This window comes from Macaca fascicularis, chromosome 13 (assembly GCF_037993035.2).
Source record: "Macaca fascicularis isolate 582-1 chromosome 13, T2T-MFA8v1.1".
Taxonomy (NCBI): domain Eukaryota; kingdom Metazoa; phylum Chordata; class Mammalia; order Primates; family Cercopithecidae; genus Macaca; species Macaca fascicularis.
Window position 1 is genome coordinate 17,280,612 of NC_088387.1, and position 18,670 is coordinate 17,299,281.

Consider the following 18,670-nt stretch of genomic DNA (forward strand, 5'->3'; position numbering starts at 1 on the left):
GTACTGTGAGCCGACAGCACTGAGAAGCAAGGCTTCCCTTGTTAGGATGGCTATTATCAAAAGGACAGGAGATAACGATGGTGGAGAAAAGTGAACCCTTGTACACTGCTCTTGGGAATGTAATGTTTCTCAAACAAGTAAAAATAGAACTACCATATGATCCAGCAATCCCACTTCTTGGAAGATACCGAAAGGAAATGAAATCAGTATCGTGAAGGAATATCTGCATTACATGTTTAGTGCAGCATTATTCACAAGAACCAAGATATGGAAACGACCAAGTGTCTGTCAACAGGTGAGTGGATAAAGCAAATGTGAGGTATATATAGAATATAAGGCAGAATGTTATTCAGCATTTAAAAGCAGGAAATTTTGCCATTGGCAGCAACAACATGGGTAAGCCTTGAGGACATTATACTAAGTGAAATAAGTCAGACAGAAAGACAAATACTGTGTGATCTCGTATATATGTGGAATCTGAAAAAGTCAAACGCATAGAAGCAGACAGTAGATTGGTGGTTGCCAGGTGCTGGGGGTGTGGGAGGTGGGGAAATGGGGAGGTGCTGGCCGAAGAACACAAACTTCCAGGTATAAAACAAACAAGTTCTGGGGATCTAATGCACACATGGTGACTCTAGTTAATAATGCTGTGTTGGATACTTGAGTTTGCTAAGAGAGTAGATAGCAAACGTTCTAACCCCACGTGCACACGTGATGCAGGGGATGTGCTAATTAGCTTGATTGTAGCAATCATTTCTCAATGTATATGTATATCAAATCATCACCTTGCATACCTTAAATATATACAATTTTCATTTCTCAATTATACCTCAATAAAGCTGGAATAAAAGTTTCTCCCAAGGACAAATCTTATTCAGAGGAGAATGCTCTGGCATATTTCAAAATGGTGCCTGTTCTCCTCCACCTGCCTGAAGCCCTCTGAGATTTCTCTCCAGGATTCACTGTGAGAATCTGGTGGAGCTCCAGGAGGTAAGGCTTACAAATGTGCCCCCATGACTGGCTTCCCCTGCAGCTATCAGAATCATCCTCACTGAGCCCAGAGCCACCAGCTTTGCAGGCTCCCCTCCCACCTGGCACTCTGGTTCTGCTGTAGTTGTGGTTCTTTTTTTTTTTTTTTTTTTTTTTTGAGACAGAGTCTTGCCCTGTTGCCCAGCCTGGAGTGCAGTGGCGCAATCTCGGCTCACTACAACCTCCTCCTCCCGGGTTCAAGTGATTCTCCTGCTTCAGCCTCCTGAGTAGCTGGGATTACAGGTGCACACCACCACCCCCCACTATTTTTTTGTATTTTTAGTAGAGACAGGGCTTCACCATGTTGGTCAGGCTGGTCTTGAACTCCTGACCTGTGATCCACCTGCCTCAGCCTCCCAAAGTGCTGAGATTACAGGTGTGAGCCCCCGTGCCCAGCCAGTTGTGGTTCTTTGTGTCTAACTGTTGGTCTCTCTACTCTGGGGGGCTGAGGCTTGTCCTGTGACCTCACTTCTCTTACGGATCTAGGAAGAATTCTAGATATAAGTTTTTAATACGATCTTCCAATAAAAGAAACCAGAGCTTCTTGGAGAAATTGATAACAATGGGACTGGGGCAGCAAAAATACAAGATTGGATAGTAAGATTGAAAATAAGAAAGTGCTCAAAAAACAAAACTAAACAAACCCACAAAAATCTAATATCAGACAAAGAAGGAGCTTTTGGAAAGCCCTCCCAGTGACCAAAGCAGGAACAATTTGAGCATCAAAATAAATAATGTAGTATTAAATTATAATTGAAAGCTCAAAATAACTATCCAGGTGTCCATGATGGCATATATAAATGATTAAATGAATAAATGAATGAATAGAAATCTCTTATGCAGAAGAACTCCTAATGATTAATGCAGATAACCAATCAACAAGGAGGCAGCACAAATTGCCCACTTCTTAAGTGAAGGCTTTGCATAGTGATTTCCTTCCAAAGGCCACATGCAGTATAGACAGGGGAAAAGTAGCTTCCCAGTGAAGAAAGCTGATAAACATAACCTCAGCCAGGTGATCAGCATTAATGTGAACAGGGTCTTGGGAGCATGTGCCCTTGCTATGATGTAAGAAGAATGGCACTTTACCTCAGATCATCTTTCTCAGAACCAATAGCCCCAATCTAACAATGAGAAAAACATCATTTAAACTGGAGGACATTCTCCAATACACCTGACCGGCACTCCTCAATATCATTCAAGGTTATCAAAAACAAAGAAAGTCTGATGAACTGCCACAGCCAAGAGAAGCCAAAGGAGACATCATTACTAAGTGGTATCCTTGATGGAACTCAAACAGACAAGGGAAATATATCAGTCCTTTCTCACGCTGCTATGAAGAACTGCCCCAGACTGTATGAAGCAAAGAAGTTTAATTTACGAAGCAAAGAGCTTTAATTGACTCACAGTTCTCCATGGCTGGGGAGGCCTCAGGAAAGTTACAATCACGGCAGAAGGCACTTTTTCACAGGACGGCAGGAAACAGAATGAGTACCAGCAGGGGAAATACCAGACGCTTAGAAAATCATCAGCTCTCCCAAGAACTCACTCGCTATCAGGAGAACAGCATGGGGGAAACCGCCCCCATGATTACATTACCGCCCACTCAGTCGCTCCCACCACACATCTGAGGATTGTGGGGATTACAATTCAAGATGAGATTTGGGTGGGGACACAGCCAAACTATATTAGGAAAACTAAGAAAATCTGAATAAAGTATGAACTTTAGTTTGTAATAATGACTTAATATTGGTTCATTCATTGTGATAAATGTATATACTGATGTAAGATGTTAGCAAGAGAGGAAATATACGGATGGGTCTGGACAATGTGAAAAGTCTTTGTGATATCTTCCCAAATTTTATGTAAATCTGAAACTATTCAACAACAAAAACTGTTAAAAAACATTATTTTTTCAAACACCTATTTGTTTAATTAGTTGTACTATTAATCACTAGTAATTGACAGTGATAACTGGCTGTACTTTTTTTTTGAAACAGGGTTTCCCTCTGTTGCCCAGACTGGAGTGCAGTGGCACCGTCATAGCTCACTGCAGCCTGAAACTGCTGGGCTCAAGCGTACCACCATGCTTGGCTGTTTTTAATTTTTATTATTTACTTATTTTTTTTTTGAGACAGGGTCTCACTCTGTTGCCCAGGCTGGAGTACAGTGGTGTGGTCACAGCCTCAGCCTCCCACCTCAGCCTCCCAAGTAACTGGGACTACAGGTGCATGCCACCACACCTGGCTAATTTTTAAATTTTTTGTAGAGACAGGGTCTCATTGTGTTGTCCAGGCTGGTCTTGAACTTCTGGGTTCAAGCCAATCCTCCCACCTTGGCCTCCTGAAGTGCTGGGATTACAGGAGTGAGCCACTGCACCTGGTCCCTACCGTTTTTTAATAGGAACATTAAAAACATTTATTATAATGAAAAGTAAATGATACAGACTAACATAATTCCAAATAACGTCACTTTAACATATTTTATGATAATGCATATAATTATTTGTTATGTGTTACATTATTATTACTTTCATTGTTGTGTTGCTATGTCCTGAGCTCATTCTCTCTCTCTCTCTCTTTTTTTTTTTTTTTTTGAGACAAGGTCTCATTCTGTCACCCAGGCTGGAGTGCAGTTGTGTGATCATAGCTCACTGTAGCCTTGACCTCCCCGGCTCAAGCTATCCTCTCCATCAGTCTCTGGAGTAGCTAGGACTATAGGTGTGCACCATCAAATTTTCGTAGAGATGGGTCTCTGTATGTTGCCCAGGCTTGTCTTCAACTCGTGGGCTCATGTGAGTCTCCTGCCCTGGCCTCCCAAAGTGCTGGGATTACAGGCATGAGCCACTATGCCTGGCCAAGGGTTCACTCTGTAAACAGCTGATTACCTTTCACCGGGGAAAGATGCAGACTTTAGAGAATCTATTTCAATTCACAGTCAACATTTCCAAAACAGTAGCTTTATAAAATGATGCTTCAATGGTGAGCTCTTTCCTTGTGAGTGGCTCTCTTATTCCAAAGAAACTTCTCTTAGTTCTGTTTCATGAACATCTTTTAGCGGTGATACAAATACTTGCCACTAGAAAAACAATATTCAAGGATTGGAAGAATATTAACAATTTATGATGATGATTTGATGTTTCGCTGTGATGTTTTCTAAAACAAGTGATTATTTATTTTTTTAAGAAGTGTTAAAAGAATATTCAATCTCATAATTTTCTAGATGCTTTGCAGAAAGTAATGAAATCAGAGAAACAAAAATTACAGGATACTGTAAGAGTGATTTTAGGTGTTGTTATGTTTTGTAAAATAGAAAATTACCTCATAGAGCTATTATTGGAAGGAATTATTGGAAGCCCAAACACTGGAATGTTCCCAATTTTAGCTGACGTTATGATGTCCATATAGCTAGTCATGTAGCTAACGATAAAAAGGAATCTGTGCCTTATTTGTATAATAAAGTTCAAAAGGAATTTTTAATGCTCTTAGGAAGTCACGTTAAACCTGAGATATAATTAAGAACACCAGAAGTAAAATACTCTTCCGACCTTTCAATCTGTATAACAGAAGTAGCCAATCATGACCAAATGTATCATATCACAAGCTGTGTTCTATTAGCTATGCATACTTAATAAATTAATAAACATATCTTACCAGTTACTGGTATTGTATTGCATTGTAATTGCTACAATACTGGTAATGTTCCAGTAACTATATATATATATACACACACATATATATATATACACACACACACACACACACATACACACACACACATATATGCACACATAATACATTACTGAGTCATAAGAAATTGTCAAACATAGCAATTATGTCACTTGAAAACAAAATACTCTAAGAAATATGTTTTAAGAATATAGTTTTACTAATGGAAAAAAAAAGAATAAAAAAGTAGATAAAATTAAGAATCCTGGGCTGGGTATTGTGGCTCACACCTGTAATCTCAGCACTTTTGAAGCCTGAGGCTGGCGGATTGCTTGAGCCCAGGAGTTTGAGACCAGCCTGGGTAACATAGTGAGACCCCTGACTCTAATAATAATAATAATAATAACAAAGTATTCTGTATAAAACGACAAATAGAGGATAAATCAAGTCTTTTAACTGAACAAACTGGAAACCCAGAGGAAATGGGTGATTTCATAGGAAAATGTAAATTACTAAAATGGACCCTGAAATAAGGAAAACACAAACTGCAATTTGCATAAAGAGCTGCCATATGACCCCACGACCATATGGGTTCACAGCTAAAGGTTAACTGACTTTCAGCTAATTCCGTATTGCAAATGGTCAAGACCAAGAAAAACAAACAAACAAACAAACAAACAAAAAAGGGATTCTCCTGAATTCATCTTGTGGTTTAATATGAATACTTGATACAGCTAACATTTCCTCTAATCCACGACTCCGATGACGAAAAACATGCATTACCTATGCACACCTATAAATCTGCTGCCAATTAAACGGTGACTTTCTTAACAAAGGAATGAGAAGTATTGTTGATGCAGTTACTTCCATTATAGCCAGGAAAAGAAGACTGTAGTGAGATCTGATTTTGTTATAAATAATATATTTAAACGTAATGTAGTGGATTCCGCGCAGCTGTTTTCCACGCGTGTGCAGGGCTTTGGCCCTGTGGGAAAACAGACCAGCAAAACCTTGGCAACCGGGGCGCCCACCCCGCCGGCCCCAGCGTCTCAGCATCGGGGACTCTCCCAGAAACAAGCCAGAATCCGCAAATACACCGCGATAGGCAATGACCAGGAGCGGCAAAGCCTCGAGGAGGCGAAACTGCTAAAAAGTAAGTGTTTTAAAAATGTTCTCTGAAAAAGTAAAGAACCACGTGGGAAAATCCCAGAAAAGTGACCGCTTCCGTGGGCAGTTTTTAAGAGCGGTCCGAGGGCCGGGCGCGGTGGTTCATGTCTGTAATCCCAGCACTTTGGGAGGCCGAGGAGGGAGGATCACTTGAGGTCAGGTTCGAGACCAGCCTGGCCAACATGGTGAAACTCCATCTCCACCAAAAAATGCAAAAAACATTAGCCAGGCGTGGTGGCGCGGGCCTGTAATCCCAACTACTCGGGAGGCTAAGGCACGATAATTGCTTGAACTGGGGAGGCAAAGGTTGCAGTGAGCCGAGATCGCGCCACTGCACTCCAGCTGGGAAGACAGAGTGAGACTCCGTCTCAAAGGGAAAAAAAAAAAGGAACTGTCGGGAAAGCCGCGGCAAAGCTCCCTCCTCGGTCCGGGTCGCTCCCCTCCGCGCTCCGTGCGACCGAACTCCTGGGAAGGGAGCTCGGTTCTTCCCGCGCACGCCGTGCACCGGCTGCACACCGCGCACGCATGCACAGCGCGCGGGTGGAAAATAGCGGGATCGGGCGCACCCTGCCGGTGGTCAGCACACAGTGCAGGACCACCTGAGCCCACTATTTTGGAGTGAGTTGCATGCATCGCTTCGCGGCTGCGCCAATGCGTCACTGAAATTCAGTGTACAGATTATGCCAAGCGGTAATTTTGGAAATTCATACTGAAATGGAGCCTGCTATTCTGTGTCTTGATTAGAACGGATGGATATAAGAATCAAAGTAAAAAAGGGCAATGGTACAAGTTAATTGATTTCCTACACGTCGGTAAAGAACAATTGGAATTTGATTTGAAATGAAAGAAAAATCATTTACAATACTACCCCCAAAACTGAAGCCCATATATAAACCTAACAAAATACGTACAAATGTTCATTCAGAAAACTTTGAAACACAGTTGGAAAAATAATTAGATAAAAGCTAAATCAATAATTCCTCCAAACTTGATCTATAGATCCAGTGTAATTCCAGTCAAAATCCCGGCAAAGACACCAATAAAATGTTTCTAAACCTAAAATAGGCAATATAAGACTGAGGAGGAACAAAGTTGAAGAATTTACACATCCAGATTCCAAGATTTATAAATTTATGAAGAGAGAGTAACATTGGGGAAGAAATGGTCACACAGACAAACGGAACAAGTAGACCAACATAAATATAGCCAACTGATTCTGTACAAGAGCAAAAGAGTCTTTTCCACAAATGGTGATGAAACAGCCAGATGACCTTGTGGGATCAAATGAATGTACAAACGAACTTTACAACTCCCACAAAAATACATACAAAATTATTCATAGACTTAGAATTTAAAGTAGAAAACTGTAAAAATTCTAGGATAGAACAGAGAAGAAAATCTACCTGACCTTGTATTTGGTGATGAGGTTTTATACACAACACCAAAAGCCAGTCCATGAAAGGAAAACTTGATAATGTAGACCTTATTAAAACGAAAATGTCTACTCCATAAAAGACCCCATTAGGAGAATGAAAAGGCAAGGCACATACTGGGATAAAATATTTGGAAAACATCTATCTAAAAAAGGACGATTATTCAAAGTATACCAAGAAAGTAAAACTCAACCAGAAGGAAACAAACAATCTAATAAAAGTGGGTGATGATCTGAACAGACACCTCACCAAAGAATATATAAAGATGGCAAGTAAGTATTACCAAAAGCAGCACAATAGCATATGTCATTAGGAGATTGCAAGTTACAACAACAGTGAGGTAGCTGTGTGGCTGTGAGGGTGTTTCTGGAAGAGATGGGCACTGAATGGGTAGCCTGAGCCATGCTCACCAGTGTGGGTGAGTGCCATCCGATCCACTGGGGGCCCAAATAAAGCAATACAGTCTCTCTCTTTTTGAGTTGCAACTTTTGTCTTCTGTCCTTCCCGGTTCTCAAGCCTTTGGGCTCTGAGACTGCACCAGTGGCTCCCCACTTGACTATCTGGTCTTCAGGCTTGTGTGTTATACCACGGGTGTTCCTGGTTCTCCAGCTTGCAGGCAGTAGACTGTGGGACTTCTTGGCCTCTATAATCATGGGAGTCCATTCCCATAATAAATCTCTCTCTCTCTCTTTTTTCTTTTTTTGAGAAAGAGTCTGGCTCGGTTGCCCGTGCTGTTGTCCTGCAGTGCCACCTCGGCTCTCATTGTAGCCTTGACTTCCTGGGCTTAAGCAATCTTCCCACCTCACCTCCCCGAGGAGCTAGGACCACAAGTGTGCACCACCATGCTGGCTAATTTTTTTTGGAGACAGTGTTTCGCCATGTTGTCCAGGCTGGTCTCGAACTCCTGAGCAATCCACCCACCTCTGCCTCTCAAAGTGTTGGGATTACAGGCATAGGCCACTGCACTGGGCACAAATATCTCTCTCTATATAGAGATATGTGTGTATATATATATGTGTAAATATATATGTATATAAATATAAAATTCCTATTGGTTCCCTTAGAACAACTCAAATATAAAAGCAATGGCAATAGCAATTGCTGTGGAGGATTAGGAAAAACAGGAGCTCATCACTGCGGGTGGAAGGCATAATGGTACAGCCACTGGCAGTACCAATGATAGTTTTGTCTCAAAGCTAAACATAGTCTCTCAACCTAGGTGCTCCTAGGTCGACAACTGCTTTGAAAACTTATGTCCAAACAAAAAAAATGCAGTTATGTACAGCACCCTCTATTCAGATACTTTAAGTTTCCAGATACTTTAAATCAGGATGTCCTTCAATAGGTGAATAAAAAACAAGCTGAAGCACATTCACACAATGGAATACTACTCATTGATGAAAAGGAATGAGCTGTCAAGTCGCTCAAAGGCAGGAGTGAGCCTTCAATGCATATGGCCAAGTGAGAGTGGCGGAGAGAAGAGGTTGCGTTATTCTATTTAGATGCCCTTCTGGAAAGGTAAAGGTAGAGATGCGAGGAAATCAGGGCTTGCTAGTGGTTTGTGCGGAGGCTGTTGAATAGGGGAATGGGGAATGGCAGGAGGTCCCTGGGGCCAGGGGGCCATGGGCTTCCTCTGGCTGTCAGCCATGGGGAGAATTTGCGGAGAAGCTTAGCTGGCTTACTAGCGTGAGCATGGCTGCTTTCCCCTAGGAAGGTCTTCTCCCGTCACACATTTATCTCTTTGGGGTCATTCTAGGGAGGATGTTTTACCCACACTTTGTGATTCCTCAGGACCACGTGGAGGCCCGTCCTCGGGCACAGACCCAGCTCTTCGTATGAGCAAGGTGAAGACGCACAGATGGAAACAACTTCATTCTCTGGGGCTCAGTTTTCCCTCTGCAGTGAGACCAAGCTCCAGCATTTCATTCTCGGTTTTAAATTCAGTTCCTTTTATCTCATCCTGCCATTCAATGGGTCTTAAGAAATGTTTTCCAGAACCTCAAGGGGTGGACGGGACACTTTCTTTAGGGAAAGGTTTTGTCACGCACATGGCATGCTTCTTGGTCCCTGCAGAGGCTCAGGCCTTAGGGCAGCTGCCTCACTAGGCTTCAGGACCTCACAGGTGTCCAGGAGACCACAGGGGTCTGCACGCGAGGGCAGGGGCAGCAGGCGGGCACATCACAATGAGGTGTCGGTGACAGTGACGTCCTGCAGGTTCCCCACCTGCCACCTCCGTCCAGGGAGGTCTCCCTTGGGCCCACCCCAGCCGGAGAGGCCTTGCCCGGAGTCCCCCGCTTCCATGCTATGTGCCCTGTACTGCAGTTTACTGGTGAGCTTGGTAGGGCACAGAGAGGACGGCGCCACCAACTGGAGGGGGACAGGCCCCGAGCTGGGGCCCAGGATGCACAGAGCGGCAGGGATCGCGGAAGCCCCCTCAGCTCTGGTGTCCTGGCTCTTCCTGCACAGGCTCTCCACGTGACGCCCAGCAAGCCGGATCTCAATTTGTTCACCCATCCTTTATTTTCTGTATTTATGATTAATATTTCTCCACTTTGTCTTTTGTCGGCCTTAGTGACAGTGAGTTTTCCTGTTGAGTTTCTATTCTGTTGGATCTTTATTTGAACAGCGGATAGGCAAATTTGGGGTGATGTTTATTAATGCAAAATGGAAGGTGATATGTCACACACATCCTTCTGCTTCCTGCAGCAGTTTCGCTGTGTGCTGCGTCAAAACAAAAACAAAAACATCCAAAAGAAAACAAAAAAACAGTAAAGAGTGATGGGGAGGACACTTCCTGGAATAATTCCCTTCGATGCCCATTGCGGGTTATGTCAGAGATGAACTGATTTAGGAAAGGAGCTGAGGAAGAAATCCAAGAATTCAAGAAAAGAGGTGCTGTAACTCAGGCTGTATTTCCGCAGGTGAAGGGAATCTTGCCTGTTTCACTCTGGTAAATTACTCATACTAGTTCCTACTACCATGAGAAAACTCCGTCTTCAGAAGTTGACAATTAGCAAATTAGAGAACTGCAAAGCCTGTTTTACCCTGAGAACCTGAACCCTTTCTTGTTCCTGAAGAGCCTTCCATCAAGGAGTCTGTGTGGTGGACAAGAGACTGGATCAATTGAAAATAACAGAAACTAGGCCGGGCGCGGTGGCTCAAGCCTGTAATCCCAGCACTTTGGGAGGCCGAGACGGGCGGATCACAAGGTCAGGAGATCGAGACCATCCTGGCTAACATGGTGAAACCCCGTCTCTACTAAAAATACAAAAAACTAGCCGGGCGAGGTGGCGGGCGCCTGTAGTCCCAGCTACTCCGGAGGCTGAGGCAGGAGAATGGCGTGAACCCGGGAGGCGGAGCTTGCAGTGAGCTGAGACCCGGCCACTGCACTCCAGCCTGGGCGACAGAGCGAGACTCCGTCTCAAAAAAAAAAAAAAAAAAAAGAAAATAACAGAAACTGTCACCGTGTTCTTCTAGCAACTGTCACTCACCATAACTATCCCACCTGAGGCTTAACCAGAACCCTCCCCTCCAAGAGCTGAAGTCGCCCTGAGAGGGAATGAGCAGGACACCTCTCCACCCCCACAGGGGCCAGCGGGTTGCCGTGGAGCTGGGCTGTCGGAGTCTTGGTCTGACCTGTCCCTGGCCCTCATGTGGGGCCCTAAAGTATGTCTTACACGCTACCTCTCTCACCATCTAAACATGAAGAGGAAGAAAAGAGAAGCTGATTCCTGGGTCTAACGCATTTTAGTGTGGAAGCCAAGTCAAGGCCTCAGAGTCACTCGTCTTCTGTCTTTGCTGTTTCACTCCAGTCTCAAAAGCAATCCTGGTCTTAGGTCTTGGTCAGAATTTGCCAAATGACAGCGCCTGCCCTCAGTTCATTTTGTCGCACTTCTTACTTTGACGGCGCCATTTGTGAGATTCCTGTTTGCCCATCTTCCTTTCATGCCGAGGAGGTAAGTGCATCCCTCGACCAGGCCACCACTGCAGGTGTGTGTGTCAGAGTGAGGAACAGCAGGGAGATGAGAACAGCATACGGTAGGCGGCCCAGGGGAAGCGTGCTGGGCCCTTAACCCAGAAGGAGGGTCTTGGTGTGTCCAGTTGCTCATTTCCCTGAAAGAAAACCCAGATGTCCTGTGAGGTGAACCTGGTGATAGTTTTCTCTTGTAGTTTTAAATGTGCTCATTCAAATTAGAATGCTTAGCCATCCGTCCCTTATTCCAGCATTTCTCCTTTAATCTATGTTTGCAGGGTTGTGAGTTGCGCTGGATAGTATGAAATGTGTTATCAGTGGACGCACAACTGTTGACCTCAGAGCATGTGACCAGACAGTGCAGGAGGAGATGTTGTTAAGTTACTTTGGATGGAAAATGTCCCTCGGTGACCTTGTGGGCCTGATCCAAGGTGAAAGGTGGGGAGAGGACAGAGGGACTGGATGAGCCTGGGTGGGGAGGAAGGTGTGACTGAGGGAAGACAGCTCAGCCCCCAGGGGAAACCTGAGCCCAGTGTTGGGGAATGTGAGGACACAATGGCGGGACAAGATGGCCTTGGCACCAGCAGCACTGGGGACCGCAGGAGGCCGTGCTTGGTGAGAGGTGAACTTGGCTCCAAGGATGCGAGGCTGGGAGCATGGGGGTGAAAAGGCAGAGAGACAGAGGGGAGCTGAGGCAGGCAGGGCAGAGACAGGGGGCCCAGCAGGGTCTGGGGCAAGAAAGCAAGTATGGGGCAGGGTACCTCCAGCAACTCAGTCACACTGAGGGGATGGCAGGGGCAGCAAGGGACTGGGTGGGGATAAAGTGACAAGACAGGGAGTATGGATATGGGCACTAGTTGGTGTGTGAATAGATCAGCAAGTCTTTTAGAGTCTTGGGAAGTAAAATAAAAATTAAAACAGCAAAAACAAGCTGGGCATGGTGGTACACACCTGTAGTCTCAGCTACTAGGGAGGCTGAGGTGGGAGGATCACTTGAGCCCAGGAGGTTGTGTCTGCAGTGAGCTACCATCACCACTGCACTCCAGCCGGTGACAGAGCTAGACCGTGTCTCCAAACAAAACAAGCAAAACCAAAACCAAAACCACACAAATCTCATGTTTTTGTTTGGGATTATTGCCTGACTCTCATTCCACCCCTGAGAAACCCTCCTCCACTCCAGAGACACCAGCACAGCCAAGTGGTCATGCACCTCTGAGAAACCCTCCTCCACTTCATAGACACCAGCACAGCCAGGTGGTCGTCCCACCTCTGAGAGACCCCTCCCTCAGCCAGGTGGTGGTTCCTTCTCAGAATTTCAGCCCCACTCTCTATCTCTTCAATCATTTAAGTTCTGAGAACCCCAAACTCTTACCATGGTTCCTCCAGTCTTGGGGTTGGCACAGTTTTAGATCTGTGGCATCTTTTTGTTAAATTCCCTATATTCAAGTCTCTTTTTTTCATTTTTTTTGAGACAGAGTCTTGTTCTGCCGCTCAGGCTGGAGTACAGTGGCTCACTGCAACCTCCACCTCCTGTGTTCAAGTGATTCTTGTGCCTCAGCCTCCTGAGTAGCTGGGATTACAGGTGCATACAACCACACCAGCTATGTTTTTGTGTTTTTAGCAGAGAGGAAGTTTTGCTATGTTGGCCAAGCTGGTCTTGAACTCCTGGCCTCAAGTGATTTGCCCGCCTTGGCCTCCCAAAGTACTGGGATTACAGGCATGAGCCACTGCACCCGGCCAGATCTCTTTGTTATAGTAAGCTTGTGAAGTTTCTGTTTTCCTGACAGATTAATGACCAATACAACTGATGAGGGTAAGACAAATTTAGAAGCTCATCTTCTCCAGCGTTGATGATGCGTCAACATACGGGCACTCATTCAGTGTCAGGAGTGTAAATTACTGCAGCCTTGTAACAAAAATCTGGCAGTAACTCTTATTGTTCAAAATGCATAAGCAATTCAGCTGAGCAATTTTACTTCTACGTCCCTAAATTAGAGCCGCATTCTCTAATGTGTCTAAAGGCACTCTTGCATATTTATTACTGCAATGTTTGGACTTAAATATCCACAACTGGATAACAGGGTAATTAAACAGTTAATTATAATATGGCTCATCCATCTGTTATACAAATGAAATCAATCTCTGTGCACTGTGGTGGAAAGATTTTCTGAACATAGTTCAGATTTTTTTAAAAAGGCCAACTGTTGAATAATGCTTCTGGTGTAACACCACATACATGAAAACGTATGCAATACACCATAATATCTAACGCATGTATATATCCAAATAAATATTTTTATTTTAATTTACTTTTTCTGTGATATTTTTGAACTTAATGGTAATTTCCTACTATGAGCCAAATAACATAATGACAATTTGAAATACTTAGATCTATGGAGTATTCAATTATTACAAGATAATTAAGATAATCTGCAATTATTAAGTGATTCAGCAAAATGTTTTTATTATATAATGTCTACTAATATCATTCTTAGCCTGTTTTTTAAAAATATGCTTTTTATTATACTTTTTATATTATAAAATGAGATTTATTTTATGAAATAAAATTTATATTATAAAATGAGATTTATTTTATAGTTCATCTCCCTTGGACCTTATCTAAAGGGATTTAGTTCTTGAGCACAAAACTAAAGGGATTTAGTTCTTGAGCACAAAAATGATGTCATTACATCACAACATACCTTAGGGCAGGATAATAATAAGACTCTAGTGTTAGGAACTTTGACTGCATTATCCTAGTAATGAGAGATATTAACTAGATCAATGTAATGGATTAAAAATTAAACAAGTTAGAGATATATTTGTATGAAATGACAACATTGGTCAAGCTATGTATATTTTGCATGTTGATTGACTGAATGATCCAATTCCAGTAAACTACTGAAAAAACCAGGTCATGCTTGAGATAGTAACATAGAAACCAAAGCTACTTATTGTGGATAAAGAAACCTAAAATCTAATATCAAATATCTTTGCCTCTCCACACCTATGTTGTGTTATAACATTCTAATGACTCAACATTTTCTAAATAAATACATGCTTAGTTTTTGTTTTGGTTCTTATTTAAGTAACTCAGCATTCTTTTATGAGTTACTAGAAACTATTCAAACACTGCTTCTTAAAAGAGAAATCTTTATTTTTTTCTTCTGGGAAGTTTACACAAAGTAAACATATTTACCTCTTGTGTAATTATTAAAACATTAAGAAGCCTGGTTCAGTGGCTCACGTCTGTAACCCCAGCACTTTGGGAGGCCGAGGCAGGTGGATCACCTGAGGTCAAGAGTTCCAGACCAGCCTGGCCAACATGGTGAAAACATGTCTCTACTAAAAACACAAAAATTAGCTGGGCATGGTGGCACGCACCTGTAGTCCCAGCCACCCGGGAGGCTGAAGCATGAGAATCGCTTGAACCTGGGAGGCAGAGGTTGCAGCGAGCTGAGATCGCACCACTGCACTCTAGCCTGGTGACAGAGCAAGACTCCATCACAAAACAAAAACAAAAACAATTAAGAAGTATTCTTTAACCATGTATGTTAAAACCTATAAAAAATCAAAAGCATCAGCTGAGTTTGGTGGCCCACGCCTCTAATCCTAGCACTTTGGGAAGCTGACGGGGGTGAATCACTTGAGCCCAGGAGTTCAAGACCAGCCTGGGTGACATGGTGAAACCCCATCTCTACAAAAGAATACAAAAATTAGCCGGACATGGTGATGCACACCTGTATTCTTAGCTTCTTGGGAGGCTGAGGTGGGAGGATCACCTGAGCCCGGGAGGTCAAGGTGCAGTGAGCCATGATTGTGCCACTGTACTCCAGCCTGGGCATCAGGGTGAGACCCCATCTAAAGAAAAAAAAAATCAAAAGTATCCAAGTAATGAAGGCCAAGAATCCCAAGGGAAAGTGGTTCAAGGCAGAAAGCGTGATTAAAAATGAAAAAAAAAAAAAGAAATGTAAAATGTGAAATATAAATACACCCCTATAATTGATGATACAGAATTCTGCATTGAACCCCAATTCTTTCAGGACATGTGATCTTAGATAATACACTCAAGCTGCTTGACGCTGAATTTTCTTGAGGGTAGTGTTTGAGAGGTGTCTCCAGCTCTGCTGCAGGAAGCACATCCGTGTGTGTTAATGCCCTTCCATAGTGCCTGCCACACAGTAAACACCAAAACACAGGCAGCTCTTTGACTCGCAAAACTGTCAAAATGGGCATCCCCCAAAAGCAGAATGCTGGCAAGTGTCTTCAATGACACAAAATTCTGGCACCCGGCACATTTCCTCCCTTCCTCCCTGCTCTTTTGTATGGATCCATTCTCTCCCATAGCACAGCCGTTTCCTTCCACTCCAATGTGGAAATGCCTTTCTAGTGGAGAGAAGAACATGAGTGACACACAGAAATTCCTTTCCAGGGCTGCTTGGCCAAGCTCTTTCTCTGCCCGCCTCTCTTTGGCCACCTCCTGTTGGGGTGAGTGACAGCAGAGAGGGTACCCTGAACAAAGCCCAGCAAGGTTGCAGGGCTACAGTGTCCAGCAGCCAGGAGCTGAGGTGCCTACCCACATGCCCAGGCCCTGGCGCCTCTGGCTCCAAGCCTCGTGCATCCTCCCAGGCTGACATGGGAAGAAAAGATGGGGATCTGGGAACATTTTCATTTGGCAGAGGTAGATGAGCAAAGCCCACACAACCATGCTGACTGTTCTGGTCTCCTGGCCCGTCCCCACCACCTCCCTGTGCAGAGGAGTTGTACTGCTGTACTCCCTGCTGCCCCAGAGTGTGCCACGTGGTGTGATGGTTAATTTCACTGTCAGCTTGACTGGGCTATGAGATGCCCAGATAGCTGGTAACGCATGATTTCTGGGTGTGCTTTTCAGGTGTTTCTGGAAGAGATTAACATTTGAACCAGTGGACGGAGTAAGAAGATCTCCCTCACCAGCATGGGCGGGCCTCATCCCATCCACAAGGGCCGCTCGGAGCAAGACAGCAGAAGAAGAGCAGACTCTCTTTCCTTGAGGACTGGAGTCTCCCTCCCCAGCCCACCCTCACCTTGTCCTCAGGCCTTTGGCCTCATGCTGAATGACACTGTTGGCTTCCCTGGGCCTCACACCTTCAGACTCAGCCTGAATTATGCCACCGGCGTTCCTGGGTCTCCAGCTTGCAGATGGCAGATTGTGAGACTTCTCAGCTTCTATAATGGTGTGAGCCAGTTCCCATAATAAATCTCCTCTTATCTATATGTCTATGTATATATCCTATTGGTTCTGTTTCTCTGGAGAACCTTGACACACACACATATGGAGACAGGCAAGGGGAGCTGGTGGGAGCTGACACCCTCCCCAAGCTTGTGAAGCAGGGAGTGCCTCTCCCCCAGCTTATGTCAGGAAGGGCGTGGGGTCTCAGGCACAGGGAAACCTGAGCCCCACCAAGATATTCAGGGGCATGGATTTCTCCCCACCCTTCTGAACTCAGGGCTGCCCACCCCAAACCTTCAAGTTCCACTTTTGGGATATGCGAGGCCTCTTGTCTTTCACTCTCCCTGGATGCTCCGTGGGGAGATTCGGCCCCTAAGGCTCACAGCCTCCTCCACTATGCCTCGGGCCAAATGCATCTCCAGGCAATGGGGGAGGCCTGAGAGGCCCAGGGCATGGGGCTTGTTCTTTTTTGAGCATTTTCACTTTTACGAGCCCTGGAACATTTGTTCATTGGGTTTGTGCTTTGTCTTTCTAATGACAGTCTATTAAAAATAACAATTTTTCGGCCAGGTGCGGTGGCTCATGCCTGTAATTCCAGCAGCTTGGGAGGCTAAGGCAGGTTGATCACCTGAGGTCTGGAGTTTGAGACTGGCCTAGCCAACATGGTGAAGCCCCATCTCTACTAAAGATACAAAAATTTGCCGGGTATGGTGGTGGGCGCCTGTAATCCCAGCTACACTGGAGGCTGAGACAGGAGAATCGCTTGAACCAGGGAAGCGGAGGTTGCAGTAAGCCGAGATCACACCCAGTGCACTCCAGCCTAGGCAACAATAACAAACCTGCATCTCAAAATGAATGAATGAATGAATGAATGAATGAATAAATAAATAAATAAATAAAAGGCTGGGCATGGTGGCTTATACCTGTAATCCCAGCAATTTGGGAGGCCGAGGCGGGTGGATCACTTGAGGTCAGGAGTTGGAGACCAGCCTGGCCAACATCGTGAAACCTCGTCTCTGTTAAAAATACAAAAATCAGCCAGGTGTGATGGCGGGTGCCTGTAATTCCAGCTACTCGGGAGGTTGAGGCAGGAGAATCCATTGAACTGGGGAGGTGGAGGTTGCAGTGAGCCGAGATCGCACCACTGCACTCCAGCCTGGGTGACCGAGTGAGACTCCATCTCAAAAAATAAATAAATAAATAAATAAATAAATAAATAAATAAATAAATAATAAATAAATAACAATTTTTGAAATGAGATAACTTCACAAATGCAAGTGAGTGAAACAGGACGATGGCAGGGCAGCAAGCTACTGTTATCCTCTCTCTCTGATTCTTTCCCTTCCTAGAGGCCACAGCCAGCTCTCAGTAAGAGCCGCAGCTGACCCATTCCTTTCCCTAAGCCCAGGCTCCTAGGAAGCCCCAGACCTTCCCCCACAGGGCACAGACAGATGATGCCTTCTCTTTTGTAAGGAACAAATATATTTGGGAAGACTAAATGTCTTTGATTGTGAGAATCAGAGGCCATCCTGTTTGGAGGATGTGGTGGTGTAAGAACTGACTGATGTTCTGTATTTGTGCTAAGACCCTTCTGGTGACTGTGGAGGAGGACATGGGCCTCAGACACGGCTTAGGGGTGTCCAGGGCTGTGCTGTCTTTCCTGGGGAGTAAAAGAGTGGGATTGCTTAAAACCATGGCATGACCTGCAATCTCACAGATCTCAAGGCACATGATCCTGTCTCAGGCCCCTCTGCTCTACCTTTCAGCTCTACTTGTCCTCAAGTTCCTCCCACGTGGGATTTCCTTCCATGTATCAACCCTGCCCGTGAGCCCAGGTGTCTCTGGTAGGACGCTGGTATGTTCCTCTGGTTTCATAGCTCTTTGCCCACAGCAGCTCTGATGTCAGGTGGCCTGGGCCCTGCACAGGTCTGTGGGAAGGTGCAGGCCCTGGGTGAGGAGATCAGGGGCGTGATGGCTCACTGGACCTCAGAGGTGATGGGAAAGAGCAGTGTCTTCTCCCGCTCCCCACGTAGCAGTACATAGCATTGACACTATATTAGGTATTATAAGGAATCCAGAGATGATTGAGAGTACACAGGAAGATATGCTCAGGTCATAAGCAAATGCTACACCATTTTCTATCAGAGACTTGATTGAACCTCTGTGGATTTTGGTGTCCTTGGGGGTCTGG

At 44.7% G+C, this 18,670-nt stretch overlaps 1 long non-coding RNA gene across 4 annotated transcripts; it reads left to right on the plus strand.

Moving 5' to 3' along the window:
* Positions 1 to 16,521, plus strand: LOC123568336 (uncharacterized). 4 transcript variants are annotated; one of them, XR_012422040.1, is made up of 4 exons: positions 1 to 295; positions 10,004 to 11,253; positions 11,549 to 11,708; positions 16,162 to 16,521. It is a non-coding gene; the product is annotated as an uncharacterized lncRNA (long non-coding RNA). The 4 variants fall into 4 exon arrangements; XR_012422041.1 differs by having other exon boundaries at positions 11,549 to 11,701; XR_012422039.1 differs by lacking the exon at positions 10,004 to 11,253.
* The last annotated feature ends 2,149 nt before the right edge of the window (positions 16,522 to 18,670 follow it).